This window comes from Uloborus diversus, chromosome 1 (genome assembly GCF_026930045.1).
Source record: "Uloborus diversus isolate 005 chromosome 1, Udiv.v.3.1, whole genome shotgun sequence".
Taxonomy (NCBI): domain Eukaryota; kingdom Metazoa; phylum Arthropoda; class Arachnida; order Araneae; family Uloboridae; genus Uloborus; species Uloborus diversus.
The window spans coordinates 144,068,770-144,088,276 of NC_072731.1; the positions used below are offsets into that span (position 1 = coordinate 144,068,770).

The 19,507-nt window shown below is 32.5% G+C and overlaps 1 protein-coding gene across 1 annotated transcript in view; it reads left to right on the forward strand.

Annotated features, from left to right (window-relative positions):
- LOC129232647 (probable cytochrome P450 301a1, mitochondrial) overlaps positions 1 to 19,507 on the forward strand; it is a 145,324-nt gene that overhangs the window by 74,654 nt on the left and 51,163 nt on the right. The window lies entirely within an intron of this gene.

Below are 19,507 nucleotides of genomic sequence, written 5' to 3' on the forward strand. Positions count from 1 at the left end.
CTCTCGTTATTTTCGACTCACTGGCGCCAGGGTTGAAAGGATAAAATACGTTTCGAAGCATTGCGCCTCACTTCCGCTTCTAGTTTTTTTGAAATAACAGAAAGCTTTCTGAATAATGAGGAGTTCGCTATTGGATGAAGGATTCTTACTATTTCGGAGACGTTTCCGATATATCTAGAAACGTTTCCGAAATTTGTTACAGTGTAGTTAAAAATAGATGCAAAACCATTATAAACAACCCTAATATTTGTATATTTCTGTTATTTTTATAATTACAAGTATATGCACAAGCATATGTGTGTATACACGAGTATATACGTGTCGTGTAAACATTAGTAAACACGTTCATGTATGAGTAGATACATGTATGCATCAGATATATGCATGCACGTGCCTACTCAAGTATATACGTGTATACACTAGTATATAAGCATGTATACGTGATTACCTACAGGATCGTGTACGTATCTACACGAGTATATACGTGTCACGTGTACGTACGGGTATATACGGGTGTAAACGAACATCATATGCGTGTATGTACTTGTATCTCGAGTACATACGTGCATACCAGAGTGTATACTTGTACAGTAGACGCATACACGCATATATAAGTATACATACACACATATACGAGTATACACGAGTTAATTCGTGGATACATCCAGTGCGTCTTTGTACATGTCTACTCGCGTATATATAATATGGAAGCACGAGTATATAGGCATGTATGCGTGTAAACACGATTATATACCTGTATAGACGTATATACGTACATTTACGTGCATACATCAGTACATGTACTGATGTATGCACGAGTTTTTAAGCTTATATGCATGTATGCCTACAGAATGAATCCAAGCTCTTGGGTAAAAATCTAAGGAGTGTGAGAGGGGAGAATAAGAAGCAGAGAATTATAAGGATTTTATGTTACCTGACGCGCTACATGCACACAAAGCCGGAAACTGATGAATGCAAACAAATCGCAATTTTGTTACACAAAGATGATTTTACCCAACATTTTAGTTTTTAAGAAATATTTAGAGCAGTTGTTAAAAGTTACGGCCTGTAGTCCCAACAAAGGCGCGGCGACAGATGGAACTTTTCAAAAGTCTCGTTATTGCAACAGAGAGTGCTTTGTGATTGCGACGCACATGTATTATAGCTGCAGACCACAAATTTCATCAATCGCATTAAAACTTTCTTGAGACCTAAAATGTTGTGTAAAATTTTCTGTGTGTAATATAAATTTGTGACCTGTTTTGCATCCATCAGTTTCTGGCTTTGCGTGCATGTAGTGCGTCAGCATTGTGTTTGTGACCATATGTTCCTTATGATTCTTGCTTCTTATCCTCTCCTCTAACACATTTTAATAATTTGACCAATAGTTTAAACTCACCCTGTTTACTTGTATATCATATGCTTGTAGTAAGTGTCTACTCGAGTACGTACGCGTATATTCGTGTCAACCTGAGTATATAAGTGTTTATATATATATATATATATATATATATATATATATATATATATATATATATATATATATATGAGTATAAGTGAGTATATACGTGTATAGTCGAATGTATATCTGCATAGATTAAAAGTACTTGCAGATACCCATATACGTATTTATTGGTGCATTTATGTGAATACGTCTATATACAGGCCTACAGGAGTATATGCGTATGCACATGCATATACTCGTATATTTAACCCCGTTTACTGTAAAAACAATACATATTAAGTGAAATTAATATTTAATTTATATCTGCCTTATACTTAACGATTAAGTGATATTAGAATAACAATATTTGTTAAGCCTAATATTATGACCACTTTATCCCATCTTGCTTAAATTGTTCTAAAAAATTATCTAATAGAGATTCAGCTAACTGCTAATGAGAACGAGTTCTTGAGACATGTAGGAAGCTTCTATGCAGTCAATCTGATCATAATTCTAACAAACAAAATTTTCCAAGGAAGTTAAAAGAGGTGTTTAGATTTAAAACTTTTCATATTCACACAAAATATTTTTTTACCGAATAAAATTTGGCCATTTGTAAAATTTTGTATTCAAAATGTAGTTTCTAACTGCCCTGCTCTATAATAAAATTTTCACATTCATTCGAACATTTATTTCCAAGCTATAGCCATTCATTTGACGAATGACCACTTTACCCCATTGATCACTTTCCTCCACCAGACCCTATTCTTTTGGAAAACGAACTAAAAATTTTACATGGAAACTTCCACAACTTAGTAAAAAAAATTAATTAATAAAGATGTTGCTGAAAGCAAAACCAAGTACGAAAGTATTGAACCGTATTCAATTGACTTTAATTAAAAACAGTTCTGAAGTACTGTATTGGTTTGAAATGCATCAAACGCACAGTCGTTAAAGTTAAAAAAGATTTTTCTCCGCTTGTTGGGAAATAGTTTTAAATGATTCAGAAAACAGAACGTCTTGTACTTTACTACCTAAATGTTTTTGGAATAGATAACGTTGGAAATCATGGCAAACATTTTAATGGATCCTTCGCTGTATTATTCTGTCATTGTTTATATCTCAAAATAATTATGAAAAAGCTGTTGTGCATAATTGGTAGTTTTTCACAAGAGGAATGCTGTTCGGTCAGTTTGAAAACACTCAGTTTTCTTTTGTGGTTTGCTGTATTTTTTAGAAGAAAATGTTTGAAAACAATATTGGAAGATATTGAGCGATTGAAGCGATTTTCAAATAAGAACGAGCCAAATCAGTTTATGATTGCTGTGTCGGTTGCATGGACGATAATGACAATGCTCACAATTTCTTTCATTACACTTTTGTATGCAGTTCATGTCAGGCTTATACCCACTTTTAAATGCACACATTGGGTTTTTGGCAGTACCAGTGATATCCCAAACGATGATTTTGTAATATTCTTAAATATTTTGCCGAATATATTTGGAAATACGTTCTTACTAAGTGCTTTGTTCTATGTTTACTGCTGCGTCCAGGTTTCGATCTTTTTAAAAGCAGGGGCAGATTCCATTCAAAAGTTATAGTCAGTGAGAAAGCGCGCTTTAAATATTATAGTGCAGATCGAAGAGCAATGTTCCCTGTGTGTATATTACTTGTTTTTATGGTGATTTTTTTTGGTTATGTTTAAATCCGTTGCGAACATAATAGTGATCTGTTTCAACGAAGGATCTAGTTGTTTCCCCAGAGTTACGGTTTTCATACTAGAAGTGATTTCGCACAGCTGTTACGCTTTATTTATTGTGCTATCCTCTGATAACTTGAAGAGGAACTTTTGAAAAGTAAATCAGAATGTGGTGTTAAATTACCATTCGTTTTACGGTCTTTGTTTGCACTCACTACGCGAGAATTTTTGAAGAGAATAGCTTGTGCAAATTAACTGCATGGGGTACGTTCGAAATTCAGAAGTCACTGCTAATGGCACTAGCCACATCATATCGTTTGTAGTCATGTTCTATTCGAAACAATGAAATAAGTGGAAAGCACATTAGTGAGCTTTCACTACCCTGTACGGTTCTGTGTCTCGAAAACAAGAGCTAATCTCAACTTTTTTGGGGTGGTTTTCGTGTTTAGCGAGGTAAAAATATCGGAAATAGCTATTTTTGAGCCGGATGCTTTTTTGATGCTGGGTAGCGTAATTGCTCGCTGTGACAAATCACCAAAAGTGATATCTTGCCTGAAAAGAAAACCACTAGCACCGATTCAAGATGTCCGTCTTCACTTGTGACGTCACACGATGAAACATTGTATTTTAAAAGTCTGAAATTTAAAGAAAATAACTAAAAATTAAATGCTCGTAAAATTAATTTATTTTTTGGCTCCATGTTATCATTGTCATTATTTTGCTTATTCAATCAATTTCAGTGGCTAAAAGGAGTACTTTTGACTGAAGGATACACCCCGATTGCAAATGTTATATTTTGCATGCAATGTGGTATTTGCTATACCAATGAAAAATTACTGCAAAAATAAAAGCGCGTGTTATACTCTCTACTAAACTTAAAAGCTTAGCTATCCATGATTTTAACACTTTCGCAGTAAACAATGCTTGCTGTCGTGTTTTAAAGAGTTTGAACGATGATTAAACGCTAAAAAAACGTGCAAAGATGACAGAACCTGTATCTGCTTATTGTTGCTACGAATAACATTATCTTTCAGAAACGCAACGAAAAGATAGCAAAAGATTAGGAGAACTGAAAAGTTCAATTACTCTAATCAGTCGGGTTTTTTCCCTTTCAGTCCACACGCACTGAACAGTGGTAAAAAATATTTTCATTTGAGGATTTTTATCACTGATGAAAACTGTTGATGTAAATCCGTATCAATTTTGATAAAGACTATTGGTCCCCCCCTCCCCCCGTCTCTCTCTCTCTCTATCGTTGCAGTTGGTTCGTTTAAATATAGAGGAAAGGGGCGCACATGTGGACACGGTGTGTTTTACTAAGATAACTTCAAGCGAAATAAATATCTTGAAAATTTTTCAAGTAATGGCAGTACCAGTCCTACTTCTTAACCATACTTGTAGAGCAATGAGTCAGTTTGTTTCTGTAGTGACAACTCCTTTGTCTTAGTAGGTGTTGTTCATAATTTTATCAGTCTTCATCATGTAAAAACGTATTTTAAACTAACTCATACGCTAAACTTAATTAGCGAAAAACATTGCATGAACATTCAAGAAAATCTATAAATATGTTTAAATGTATATATTAAACTAATTATTCTTCAGTTTTACGAGTTAGGTCTAAGGTAGATGGGGCACTTATGAACACAACTTCTGAGGGCACATGTGGGAACGAGGCCCATATCTTCTACGTAATATTAATATTGATGTAAAGCAATGGTGCCCAACGTTTTTCTCCCTGAGGGCCGCACCTCATATCAAAATATGATTCTCGTTGGTCAGAACACACATAAAATTTTAAAGTAGTTAAACTTTTTCTAAAAAGCATGAGAAAATATGGGAAAGGAAAGAAAATGAAAACCCTACAGTTGTTATTATCATTGCTGTTGCTTCCTTCTTTTTCTATTTAATGCATCTGTTTTTAGAAGCCAATTTCTGAATATTTGGCTCAAATTTGTAACGTTGCACAGTGTTTCGATTAGTGCAAGCTAGGTGGACAAAAGTCATGTTCAAAATTCTAAATTTTGGTATTGGGATAATGCAAACAATAAACCAAAGCATGATACTTAGTTGTTGTTTATGTCTAACTCCATTCCGTCACTTGAGTAATAAGGTTCAAAAGTATGTATCCGTTTGTAATTGAATAAATCAGTTGAGTTCCAGACATCATTTCATCACACAAAATTAAAGTGTTCCTTGTTTCATATGATTTTTTATGTTCAAGATGGATATTTTTTACACTAGTTAGTGCTTTTTCTTCCTAATTTAATTAATCTATCTGATAGTTAAACAATATTTTAAAACATTTTAAAGATGAACGCCGAATTTTTTTGCCTGTTGCAAAACTTTCAAGTGATGGCAATGACTTGTACCCATTTGTACCCGGGCTAAATTTTCTGTATATAGTAGCTGCAGCTTTCCCATTAATGATAAGACGCATTATAGCCAGCACACTCGAGTACAACATATTTTTTTTACCCAAAGCTTTGGGTGCTTCAATAATTCTTCAAAGAAATCTCTACTCGAAAGAAAGAATTCTAGAGAAAAAAAATATGTTGTACTAGAGTGTGCTGACTATATTATTGCCTTATTAATAATGGGAAATGTATTGCATATTTTTCTCATTTATTCACCATTTATCACTCATTATTAATAAATCAATATATATATGTATTGCTTTATTAATAATGGGAAAAGTGCAGCTACTATATACAGAAAATTTGACCCAGGTGCAAACGGGTAAAATCATTACCATCACTTGAAAGGTTTTAAACAAGCAAAAACCCCTTCGTTTATCTTCAAAAAAATTTTGATATTGTATTATTAGCTGCCTTGTTTAAAATGTGCTACTACTTTATTTGTTCGTTCATTTATTTTTTACGCATCTATTTCTTCAGATAAGAGAGGCATATTTTATTTCTAGAGCTAAGGTTAAAATGTTAAAAGTTACGTTTGAAATAATTTGCTATTTCTGCTAATTTAGAGAATATTGATCAATTACTAGAAAATATATATTGGTATACGGGAAAGTAGGCTTGTTTAGTCCTGGACGGAAACTTCCTTTTAGAACTGAATCTTTTCTGGTAACCGGGGAGGATTAAAAATTTTCTCGTTGGATTATGTTTTCGTGACGATGGATTAACAAAATTCTGAATTTTATCCATGAGGCTAACGTGACGTAACGATGACGTGAAGATTAACAACAAAAATTAATGTTTTCACATTTCTTATTTCTTTAATTTCATAAGCACTAATTAAACAAATATCTGATAGTTAGCTATTTACAAATGATGCCGTTTTATTTAAAAATCGTAGATCAGATGTATTAAGGGAGTTCGCGAAAATAATATTGTAACGGAGGAATTTTAACTTGCTTCTTTGAGATGGTTTGAAGTTTGAGTTAAGTTCAAGTGTTTTTTTTTTTTTTTTTTTTCATTATTTATCCATTCGTTTTTAGCAAGGCTCGGGTAGTTTTCTCAGTATCTTTTGATCGAAACATTCAGTTCAACTTGATGGGATCATTGGAGAAGGGGCGGATTCAGACAGAATTCTCGGAGGAGGCCATTTGGAAAAATATGATGCTTTGGAAATTTTTGAATATTACAAATATTAATATAGCTCACCTTTAACCGAAGCATTTTTTAAGGAATTTTCACTGCGCGACACAAGTTTAACATAAAGACTGTAACCGTCCCAATAATTTTCCTCTTTTCTTAATAAACGTGTGCATATATCGTCGCCTCAAAGTGGTATTCCTGTAAATCAGTACTATTTGTTCTGTTGCGACTATATAGGACTTCTGATTTAAGAGGAAGCCGATATGAACCAAAGGGGATGTCCGGGGGTTACTCCCCCATAAAATTTTGGAATTTGCAGTCTTTTTGGACGATCTCAGGAAATGTTTGGGAAGAAGAGATTTGGTGGCGCTCCCCTGTCTATTTTTCGAAATTGTAGCTCTAGTACAGTTTTAAACGATCTTCGATGATGTTAGAGGGAGGAGAGATTTGGGGACACATCTAAGGAAACTTTTCTGATTAAAGATCTTAGAAATTCATTTTAACTGTCTTTTGTAATATTAAAGACTCAGGTGCGACCATCCCCCGCCCATTTTTCGAAATTGAAACTTTAAAAACTCAAACAGTATCTCCAATAATGTTAAGAAGAGGGAGGTTGGGGGGTTCTCCGGCAGTTTTTTTATTTGCAATTGGAGCTAAAAACGCAGTTTAATACGATCTTTTCGTGATGATACGTGGAGGAGAGATTCGAGAGCCCACACCAAGAAATTTTTCTAATTTACAATTAGTCTTAAAGATGCATTCTAATTATCTTTGGTAATGGTAGGGGATAAGAGGGTTGGAGCACGCCCCCGGAAATTGTAGCTTTAAAAAGGCTGTTTTAGACGGTTTTGGGTGATGTTAAGGGAAAAAGAGATTAAAAGGCCATTCCCAGGAAATGTTAATAATTTATAGATTTTAAATCACATTTTAGACTATCTTTGGTGAGATTAGGGTTTGAAGAGTTTCGGAGGTCAACTTAGAAGGGAAAAAAATTGATTCGATTTTTTTAAATTTAAGTTAGGAAAGAGGGCTTAAAAAAAACTACTTGAAACTTCCTCAGTGTGGGCTTATATGACTCCTCGGCATTGTTTTGATATTCATGTTAGATTTCGAGAAATAATAAGGATTTTTTTAATATTTAGCTCTAGAAAGGTTTTTAACTATTTTTGAAACTTTTTCAGTGTGACCATGGTCCCCTCTCATTGTTTCCCTTATTGTTATACTTTGTATGCATTATGAGGGATTTTTTTTTGCCTTTTTGTTCAAAAAAAAGCGGATTTTAACTATTCTTGAAATTTTCTCGGAGGGGGCCATGGCCCCCATGACCCCCTCCTTGGCTCCGCCCATGCATTGGAGCATATCGAACGCCTGCTTTACAATTTGAGAGCGAGGTAGAGGGCTTCCTTTACGCTGCGCCAAGGGTGATAGAAGTGCATTTGTGCTGCTGTTTGTTGCAATATTTTTCAGAATACCTGGACTTCAATTTAATTCGGGCTTTATGGGTGAAAATGAGAAGGAATGGTTCTTATCAAACAGCCAGACTGGTTTTCCTTTTCAAGATGATATACATTTAAAAGACTATTATTCTAGTTTTATGGGAAGAAAAAAGATCATTTAGTTATTCTGAGACAGGTTTTTAAAAGGTATTTTTAAAAATCATTCTTTAATTTATTTCTGATTCAGTGTTACAAATACATGTTCTCATGCATCAGAAAAAGACATTATAAGTTTTATTTCCTCTTTGAACAACGATTCAGTGTGAGAAAGGATTTTCAAAACACACAGAGATACAGAAACAAATTAAATGCTGAACCTAATGCAAGACTGAAAGTGTCAAATATTTGACTCAAACTTTGAACTTCATGGTTCCATAATTATCACATTAAGTTTTTTTTCAAAGTTGACAGAAGCTTAGCAAAGAACAGTCACTGGGTTTGTTCTTTGATGAATTTGTTTTGTATTCAATTTCTAACTATCATTTTAGATGGTAGAAATATTTGTACTTCTGGGTGAACATACGCTATTTAAATTCCAATGGTGCATAGCAGTTTTTTAAAGTAAAACTAATTTCATTACTGTTATCATATGCTTAATTAATGAAGAATATTGTCTTTTATTTGGCCCACACAGTCAATTCTCGGTAACTGTTTGATTTTATCATTAATAGCTGAAAATAGTTATAAATGTATACTCCCCTGGCTTACCTTTTTTTCTATTTTTTATGCAAATACGTTCATTGTTCTTTCTTAAATAACCTGACTTGGCACAATGATTTTTACCATAATCATACACCTGAATAAACATCAAAACATATTTTATCAAAAAACATTGTAAAAGTATTTATTAACATACAAAAAATTATTAATTTTCATGTTATATAATAATTATGTCAACCTCACCTGGCGGCATTAAAAAACTCCAATTTAGCATTGAAACTGCTAAAACATGTCCTCGGCCACGAATTACCAGCGTAATACGGACTAAAGTTAAAAGCAAGCCAATGTGGTAAGGGGGGTGGGGAAGCAAAGCGTGCTTGTGCCAGTCGTTTCAGTATTTTCCCTCGTAAGTATATAATTTTTAATTTTTATCGTTACCTAAATGTACACTGTTAAAAAAAAAAAAAGAAATCTTGAAAATAACGGAAAACGTACCTGCAGCAGAGTTGCCGTAAATATTCTGTTTCATTAAATTATTTTCCGCGACTTAACAGAAGTTCCATTTCTTATTTCCCCGTATAGTTGTATTTTTCCGTTTACAAAGTTTTCGTGACTGAACGAAATTTCTATTTCTTATTTTTCCATTCACCAATGTTTGATTTTTCTGTATCTTAACAGGATTTACGTTTTTTATTTTTTCATTTTGACATTTTTTCCATTTTTCACTTTCCCGTATTTAACTGAAATTTCATTATCGATTTTCTATCTACACTGTTGAACCTGATTTCCTTAACATAACGATCAAGTTTCCCCTGCATTTACTATAATTCCATCTCTTTCATCAACTAACTCCGTCATTTGCCAATTTTCTGTTATTTGACCCTGACAGCATTCCATTTTCTGTTAATGGTACAAATGGGATTAATTCGACATTAGGTTATTCAAAAATAATGCTGAAATTTCATACGCACACAACTCGTTATACTAAAAACAAAATCTTGCGCAAAATTTTAAAATATTAAAAGCAAAAACATTTTCTTTTTAAATATTTAAAAAGTTATGTCAACAATGGATTTTTCGTTTCATTAAAAATTGAGTTCTTTAAAAGGATATATAATAGAGAAATAGTTAATCATTCAAAAATTATTATTTTTTTATTTGCATTTATTATTTAAATATTTTTTAATGAAAAATTTGCAGATAACTTACCTACCATTCTTCAAGAATCCACCTCGATGTTTTTAAAATCTTTTCAACACCTTCAGATGAATAAAAATAATCGAAAAGTTCCAAAAGGGAAATTGGTGGATTGAATATAACGCCAATTTTTGACGCTGATATTGTGCGATATTCCTTTCAATATCCCCTCGTACATTGTCTGGCATGGCATGGAAAAGCATACATGAAAAGTAGAATATTTTTATTTACAGAATAAGTCAAATAAAATACTATGAAAAACAGGTTGACGTTATCATGGAATAATATACTTAATGGAGAGTACCTCATACCAATTTATTGTGTTTAAAAACAGAATCATTGACATACACGTGAAGAATTTTTGGCTGAGATGCTGTATACCCTCCCCCCTCCCTGGCGATATCCGAATTTTTCACTCATTGGAATAGCAACATAGATTTTTAGTACATAATCATTATACTTAAGCATATCAATCATTTCGTGTTACCTGAACTGTTTTTACAAGAAACTTGCAATCATCTCAAATAAGTTGTTGGATGAGATCCTAATAAATTAAATTAAGTAATTTATGTTTATTATGAATGAAATCCCGAAAGGAGTAATGAATGTTTCCAGATTTCAAAGTACTGTCAAGAAAACTTATTATTAAAACTTGAATTGTATTTTCAAAGATTAACAATCTACTACACCTTTTCGCAAAACATATAACAGCAAAAATGCTTTTATTCAGAGATTTGAAATGTTTACTTTCAGTATTCCAAACTGTCAAGCGGGAAAAAAAACTAAGTGATTTTTTTTCCTGTCTTGCTCGCACACCACGATAATCTCCGGTTGATACGAAATGTTGACATTGAACGTTTTAATGATTTTCGAAGTTTCAAGAATACAATGCGTTAGAGAAATAAACACACACAATAACTTTATAATAGTTCTATAAATTATAAACCAACTACGATCGGAATTCTATCAAATGCATATGAACAAGAAAAATACATTTGTATATTAACATGCACAAAGATATTCAACAATACTTACATGTGACCAGCGGTGCAAAATTTAATTAAAAAGAAAAATGCTGATGTATGCACTATAATTAGAATCACGAGTTTTCAGTATAAAAGATTGCGCTTTTGAATAGCATGTTTAGACACTAGTCAATAATTCCACCGCCACTATAAGATGTAGGGGAGACCGGGGCAAGATGACTATGCTAACAATTTTCGTGGCTTATTAATTTATTTTTAAGGATAGTAAAATTACTTTTACATGAGCTGTTAGAGTAGTCCTTTGTAGTATTAAATATATTGCCATTTAATTTTTCAAATAAAAATAACGAAGGATATTTTTATTTTTTCATAACCTTAACAAATCGTCATCTTGCCCCAGTACTGGGGCAAGATGACTTTAACCTAGGGGCAAGATGACAGCGTTGAAAAAGGTTGAACATATTTTATGTTTTGAATAAGTCACTTAGTTTTACAAATGATATTTGTGTTTTTACATCTTACTAAGTATCAAATTAAGCGTAATGCGTTGTAGCGTAATGTTCAAGTGTTAAGTTGTGCAGCTAACAATAGATACAAATAAAAATACCATTTTCATGATTGAAACATTCCTCATGCCACCACTCTTGGCTTTTACAGCTCTAGATCCATTCTTCTGTTGGAGGGTCTCAAAATTCCACTTTCCAAGCAAAGCATCTATTCATTGAATTTGATGCAACTGAATTGCTTGGCATGAATACGGGCCCACAGTAATAGACTTGGGCCTACAGGAACTTGATCTGAGTTTTTTTTTTACTCCCTTTTTAGCTTCACGAGCTTATTTTCCCTGGTTTTTTTTTAAATAATTCTTTTTTTTTTCTTCCGCTTTGCTCCTTGTTCTGACATTTCTTTGATGGGTGTGCTTGTAAGAATGTTCGAGCTTCAGTTTTTGTTTTCTCGCATTGTGTTGCTTTAGGCAATGCACTGAAATCAAAAACACTAACATGCTTCTTTGGTGCATCGGAATCAGCATTTACCATAACTTCTGCTTCGTCTGGAGGGTTTATATTTACGTTTTCTACTCCCAAGGTCTGAAGATTAGCACTATTATTCTCAGTTTCCGAGCCAACAACGCCATAGTCCGCTAAAAAACAAGAAAATTATAAGACTCGATACTTCATTCTTTAAACCCTTTATCGGCATTTCCAACTGTAGCTGCTTTGAAGTAAGCGGTGCTCAAAAGCTCACCAATATTTTTTTCTGTGATAGTTTGTCCTTGATGAATGACCGTAAAGTTGTCACATGCTTGGCTATAGTAGGTTTTTAATGGGCAGAAAAATGACGCATCAGGAGCTAGAGACGATGCGATGTGTGAAATGGCAACTCAACCATGATAATGTTTTTTCACTGCAATATCAGATAGCCTGCAAAGCTATGTGAGATTTATGATTGTCAATAATCAGCAGAGCAGGAGATTCTTTGTTTGGTTTAATTCATTCAATTGGTTATTTAGTCAACTAGTTTATAAATAGCCCCTGGTCACCCGCTTTCGAACGATACCTACCTTGATTCAATGAGTCCTTTATCCCCAGAGATGAAGCACAAGATCGCATGGACAAACAGACAGCGTTTACAGGAATTTAATGAAGTGGACAACATAGTTAGTTTAATAAATTCCGAAACACGGGCAATAGGCAGGCTCGTCATCTTGCCCCGCGTTGCTGCCCGTCATTTTGCCCCAGACTGCCTGTTCGAACGGATTTTTCTCCATTGTCGTAACAAAAGGCGATTAATTGACATTTGGGTCATTCTCACGAAACATGACAATTTACAGTCTTTGACTCCAAAATCTAATACTATATTTACAAAAAAAAATTTTTTTGTTTCTTTTAATTAATAGCATTATTGTTAACATTTTAAAATGACTTGGTACTGATATTACCAGTTATTTATATTTTAAAAATTAAATTAAATTTCAAAATGTCATTTTCCTGGTATGTCGCAAACAATATTTTCAGTAGTAACTAGCTTCAAAATTCACTATACATTTTTCTCTGTCTAATTTTTTTTATCTCAACTGATGAAAGCACTTCTAAAGAAAATGCAAGAGGTAATATTTAAAAAATAACCATTAAAAATTATGTTTTGTGCCAATAATTTGTTTGTCACATCAAAATAACGTCATTTTCCTGGCCACTTAATTTTAGTTACCTGTAACCTATACAGATGGCGCTAGCTTTTAACATCTTATGTTAAAAGATTGATTGGAATGCCATCTTGTTAGAACATGTCTTCTTGCATGGCTCAAGAGCAAATTTTCTAAAGAAAAATCTATTTAAAGAAATTTTACAAGGTGAGTAGGTTTTTATGCTGTCATTTTCCTGTCTTCTTGAAATCATTAATAACATAAAACTATAAAATTCAGCCTGAGTTATTATTAGAAACCCTGTTGTTTTCAGCACAAAGTAAAAGTGTTAGGCCTAAAAGTTGAAGAAAAGTAATGTGAAATGCAATAAAATAACAAATTGTCATTATCCTGGCTGTCATTTTCCTGGCTTACAAATGCCAGGAAAATGACAAAAACAGAAATCATTTTGTTTCAGATTTTTTAAACTTTACAACACAACAGTGATTATAGGAACAAAACAGTTAGGTGAGGGAATTTGTATATTTGCTTATAATTTTGAGTTGTATGTTTGTTTTTTGAATGTACATCAATCATTTTATTGCTGATAGTAAATATGTGTCCCCAATTGAAGTGTTAATAATTTTGCAATATTTTACTCATATTTCTGATAAAAAGGCTTCAGTTGATAAAAAGCTTTAAATTAGTATGTTTGTACAAAGTCGAGGTAGATAAAATATAAAGAAAAATCTATAAATATCAAGTATATATATAGTTAAATAATTAAATCTTTAAAATCTGCTGTTGAGTCAAGAAATAGAAGACTAATGAAGATGTGAAGTATAATATTTTAAAATATTTTTAATTCTAATGTAATAAAAATTTTATAAAACATTTTTAATTTAAATATAATAAAAATTGTAAGATATATTTTTAATAAAATTAAATTTTTAGGTTGTTCCAAAAAATGGGCCCTAAAAAACAGTCAAGGGAAGAAATACTGAGAAAAAAACGAGAAGCTGAAAAGAAACGGTACGAGAAAATTAAAAATGATAGAGAGCTCTGTGAAAAAGAAAAATCTAAAAGAAAATTGAAGTATGCTGAACAGAAAAAAAAAAAAGGAGTTGTAAAACCAATTGCAAATATGAGTGAAAGAGAAAAACGAAAGCAGCGTAAGAAGTGGAGAGCAAATACTACTAATTACAGAGCACGCTTGAAAAAGAATGCCCTTTCTGAAAAAGAAAGGACTTCAGATTCAGAGTCCATTGATAGTTTATGTACCCCACATACAGATGAAAGAATATCTTCAGGTAGAAAAAAAGTTCGTAGAGACAGAGCAAAAGCATATCGAGTATTAAAAGAACAATCAATTAAACTGAGAAATGCAGAAAGAAAATACCAGAAATATCGACAGAGGTATTACAGGTTGAAAAACAGTTCCAGCAAGAACAAGGAAGATACTCCTAGGAAAAGAGTGAAAAAAATTATTGGAGGTAGCAGGGTCTCACATCAGATAAAACAGAAATTATTATTTGCAGAAACATTATCCTCTCAATTAGAGAAAAATTATAAGAAAATGAAAACTTACAAGGAAAAGCAGTTATTTGATAAAGTTGTAAGAGGCAAAATTCTAAAAAAATATAAAATGCTGAGAGAAAGTAAGATGTTTATGAAGCGCAAAGCTTACTTAGCTAATCGCATAAGGTCAGATTTAATTTATGAAAGAAAAATGAATTTAAAGGGTTTTAAAATTAAAAGTGATGTACAGATTTTTTTGGAAAAAGATGAAAATTCTCGCCTATGCCCCGGAAAAAAAGATACTGTCACTGTTAATAAGATTAAGATGCAAAGAAGACTATTGAGCAGTTCTTTAAAAACTTTACATCCGAAATTTAACAAGGAGCACCCTTACGCAATAAGTTACAGTACTTTTTGCAGATACAAGCCATTCTGGATTCTGCAGCCAAATATCGATGCCCGTAATACATGCTTATGCATTAAATGTGAAAATGTTGATTTATTAGTAAAGAAACTTCATAGTCTCAAAGTAATAAAAGAAAGGAATTGTGATGAAATATTTAATATTATGTGCTGCACAAATGTAACAGAAGATTGCTTTTTCTGAAAGTGCAAAAACTGCGAAAGTCAAGAGTTACAATTTAATATTATTTCTGACGAAATAATATCATATCAACAATAGAACAGGAAACCTGAAAATATTGTAATAGAAGGAAAAGAAAAAAAAATAGTAAAATACAAGAAAGAGACTTTGTCAGATAGAATTGAGAGTGTTACTTTAAAATTAGAAAGTATATTGAAAAATCATCTGAGTCATATTGCCAGAATAAAACATCAATTTCAAATGATCAATAAATTAAAAGAAGAACTTTCTGAAGCATCAATTTTAGTTCACATTGATTTCAGTGAGAACTACAATATCAAGTTTGCATCAGAACCACAGGCAGTACACTTTGGAGCTTCAAGAACACAATTTACTGTACACACAGGAGTGTTATATCAAAAACCAGCAGAAAAAACCATAAGTTCTTCATTCGCAACTTTATCAGAATCCCTAAGACATGACTCATGTGCTATTTGGGCACATATAAAGAAAATTTTAATCAGTGTTCCAAAAAGAGAGAAGATAAAAGAAGTACATTTTGTGAGTGATTCGCCTTCCACACAATACAGAAATAAAACCAATTTTTATCTTTTGAAAATTTTTTTGCATCAAATTTTGCCCAATGCGTCATCTGCGCATTGGCATTTTACAGAAGCCGGGCATGGAAAGGGTGCACCAGATGGTGTTGGTGCCGTTGTAAAACGTTCTGCTGATAAATATGTAGCTTTTGGTGGAGACATACCAGATATGAACACTTTCATTTCTGTTGTAGAAAAAGAGTGTAACATGATAATTAAAGAAGTAAAAACTTCTGATATAGAAGAAATTGATAAATTCATTGAAGGAATTAAAATCATTCCTTTTAAGGGATCTATGAATGTACACCAGGTGTTTCGGATAAAGGATTCAACCAGCCTCTTTTTTCGTAAAATGAGCTGTAACTGCCACAGTAACATTAAATGTGATTTTGACATTTGCTTGTTAGACTACTCTGAATATACCATAGTCGGAGTACCAGCTCTTAATTTTGGTAATGCATCATATTCAACTGAGGCAGACACTACTGAAGCTAATGATTCTGAGACAATTCAAATTAATAGTTGGATGGCAGTTCAATTCGAAGATGAATGGTTTCCAGGAGAAGTTGTTGAAGTTATTAATGATGATATTGTAGTTAATTTCATGGCTCGTGCAGGCAAAAAAAGTGTTAATCATTTTAAGTGGCCAGTAAAGAAAGATTGCGTCAAAATTCCTATGAGTAACATAATTTCAAAAATGTGTGCTCCCTACCCAATCTCTTCCAGACATTTTGCTTTTTCTGAAAGCTTCAAGATTAATAAAATCTTAGAAGAATGATTTGTTTTTATTGTATAATGTTTTTTTGTAAACTATAAAGTAGTCAGATTAAATAGTATTCCATTATTATATGTGTCACTCTAACTTTTATGATATAATTTGTTCAAATTATTCACAATATTTATGTTATGAATTATTTGATGTGTATATATTTTTACAAAGCCATGAGATAAATTTATTTACATAAAACATTAAATTTTACTTTTCGTCTTTAACTTTTTTAAGGCACATGAGCTGAAAATAACTGTTTTCTGGACTTATTAGTTAATTTTGTCATTTTCCTGGCATCTGTGTCATTTTCCTGGCATTTAAAATTTGGTGAATTTTTACTTCAGTTATTTTCTTCTGCAAATGTCAATAAACTTCACTGCTCTCTGCAAGGTATTAATAAAGGTAACTAAATGAATATACAAAAAAATATATAAGTTATTTTGACGACTTTAAATTTGGAAAAAAAATTTTTTTTCAAGATGTCATGTTTCCTGAGAACTACCCATTTATTCATGGTAATAGGTAGTGTTTAAACTAAGTTACTCATAAATACTCAAGAGACGCGATGTATCCTATATGTATATGCAGCAAACTTATTTACACATGCATAAAAGTTATATCGTGGCAACGGTAAACAATCAGAGCTTCAGAACTAACACAAATATGGCGATTTCCGCGTCTCTATACTATTGCTGAACGAAGAGCGGATATGAGAGCCAGTAGCATGCAGTTGATACAGTTACCTAGTTTAAAACAGAAAAATTGAGGCATTCGTCATCTTGCCCGGCTCGTCATCTTGCCCCGGTCTCCCCTAATGAAAAATTCAATTATATTTTTTTGGTTGGAGATTTTTTCCTCATTTGGAGCAAACTTGTAAACATATTACACGAAATAGTCTTTATATTTATTTTGAAGTTTGGTCATACAGCCTGAGTAAAAACTTTAAGGCCAGTATAATTTTCTTTGAAAAAAGGAAAATGAAATTAAAGGGGTTTTAGTACCATTGTATTATTAATTATTAATGTTCATTGGTAAGAAATAACGCAACAGACAGGATTTGTAAAGCATGCAATAACCAGAAAAGCAGTAGTTTATTCAAAGTTAGCATTTGAGCTTGAAAAAAACTTTAAGACCACTAGTATTTTTTAAAAACTGCAAGTACTTATACAGTATTAAATGACACCTTAGTTAACAAGATTGTGGAAACCCTTCAACTTGCAGTTTTGTGATTAATTTCTTCAAAGTTTTTGTCGTTTGACGATATCGTAAGGTAAAAAGTTAACTTTTCAAGAAAGAGGGCAGATTGAATCTTTTTCTTCAACAAGGATAAGTAGGCGTACTATTGCAAAAAAATAGGAAGATCGAAGACTGAAGTCAACATTTTTGTTCGATTTAAACACAATTAGGGTAAAAAGAAAACCCGGGAAAACTTAAAGCTTTGTCCTCGCGTCATGGAAGAAGAGTTCGGAAATTATTACATTACCTGAAAAGTACTCAACCAGGAAACTTATTCAGACGATAGGTTTAAATGTTTATCAAAAACGATATATAACACAATTAGAAGGTGTGGAAATTTTATTAATGCTGCAAAATTGCTTAAACCTCATTTATTGAAAATGCACAATATAGAGCGTTTCAACTTTAGCTAGGAAATCATGACCTGGGATAATCAATGAATACAAATAATTTTTCTAACAAAAAGAAGTGGATTTTGGATGGACCAAACGAGCGGAAGTATTATTGGCATGAGTTACGAAAAGAAAAAAATATTCTACAAGCGCCAATTAGATGGAGGCTCTCTCATAATTTGAGAGTGCTTTGCTTACAATGGTGTGTGCTCAATTGCGTTTGTTTCAGGTAAAATGAACTCACAAGCATATCAAAATGTTCTCCCAAGTCATCTTTTACCAAATGCCGAATTTATTGCTGGAGAAAATTGAAAATATCAGCGAAACAATGCATCTATCCATCCGAGTAACAGTGCAAAAAATGGGCTCCAAGTAAACAATTTTGAAATGACCAACTAAGTCTCCAGATCTTAACCCAATAGAGAACTTATTGGGTGACTTAGCAAGAAGAGTTTATGCAAATGTTAGGCATTTTACTTCATCAATAGAGCTGAAATCAACCATCGAAGATTGGTAAAAAATACATCCCGAATTTTGTCAAAATCTAGTTTCATTCATGAAAACAAGAATATTCGAAGTAATTTGAAGGAATGCCTCCCACACAAGCTTATAAATATTTGAATTTTTCTCCTCATATGGTTTTTTCTATGTTGGTCTTAAAGATTTTACTCAGGTTCAAATATTGATCTGCAATATTTTCTGCTAATGAAACACTTACAATTAAATTTTTCTGTCTTTTTTACTTGTATTTAAGGTTAATAATTATCACTCATATGACTTTTAGATCCTAAGATTAAGGTGTGTCCAATTTCTCAAAAAAGTGCACGGGACTTAAAGTTTTTACTCCGACTGTAATATTTTCATTAGCATTAAAGTTATGATGTATCATGTGTGTCTAAGTTATTTCTTGTCACCCTGTATAAATCGTTTGCTCACTAGAATGTACGTTTTGAGTTTTCTTTCAAAATCATTGGTCCTTCTTATTAATCCCACTACCTGTTTTACAACCTTTTCTAGTGTATTTGCTGAGCTGGACCAAGTAGCTCCTACGCGGGATTACTCGAACCCAATTTTTAAAAATTGGAAAAAAAAAACAAACATATAAAGGGTTAAAATTGTTGTTTAAAAAGGTTTAGGTGGTAGCAGAACGTCTGAAAAGTGATAAAAAGGTTATTAGTGCACACTATGGGTTTTATCAACAAATCTATAAAACTCGCAAAAAATATGAAATCTCGGGTCTAAGTACTGTTTA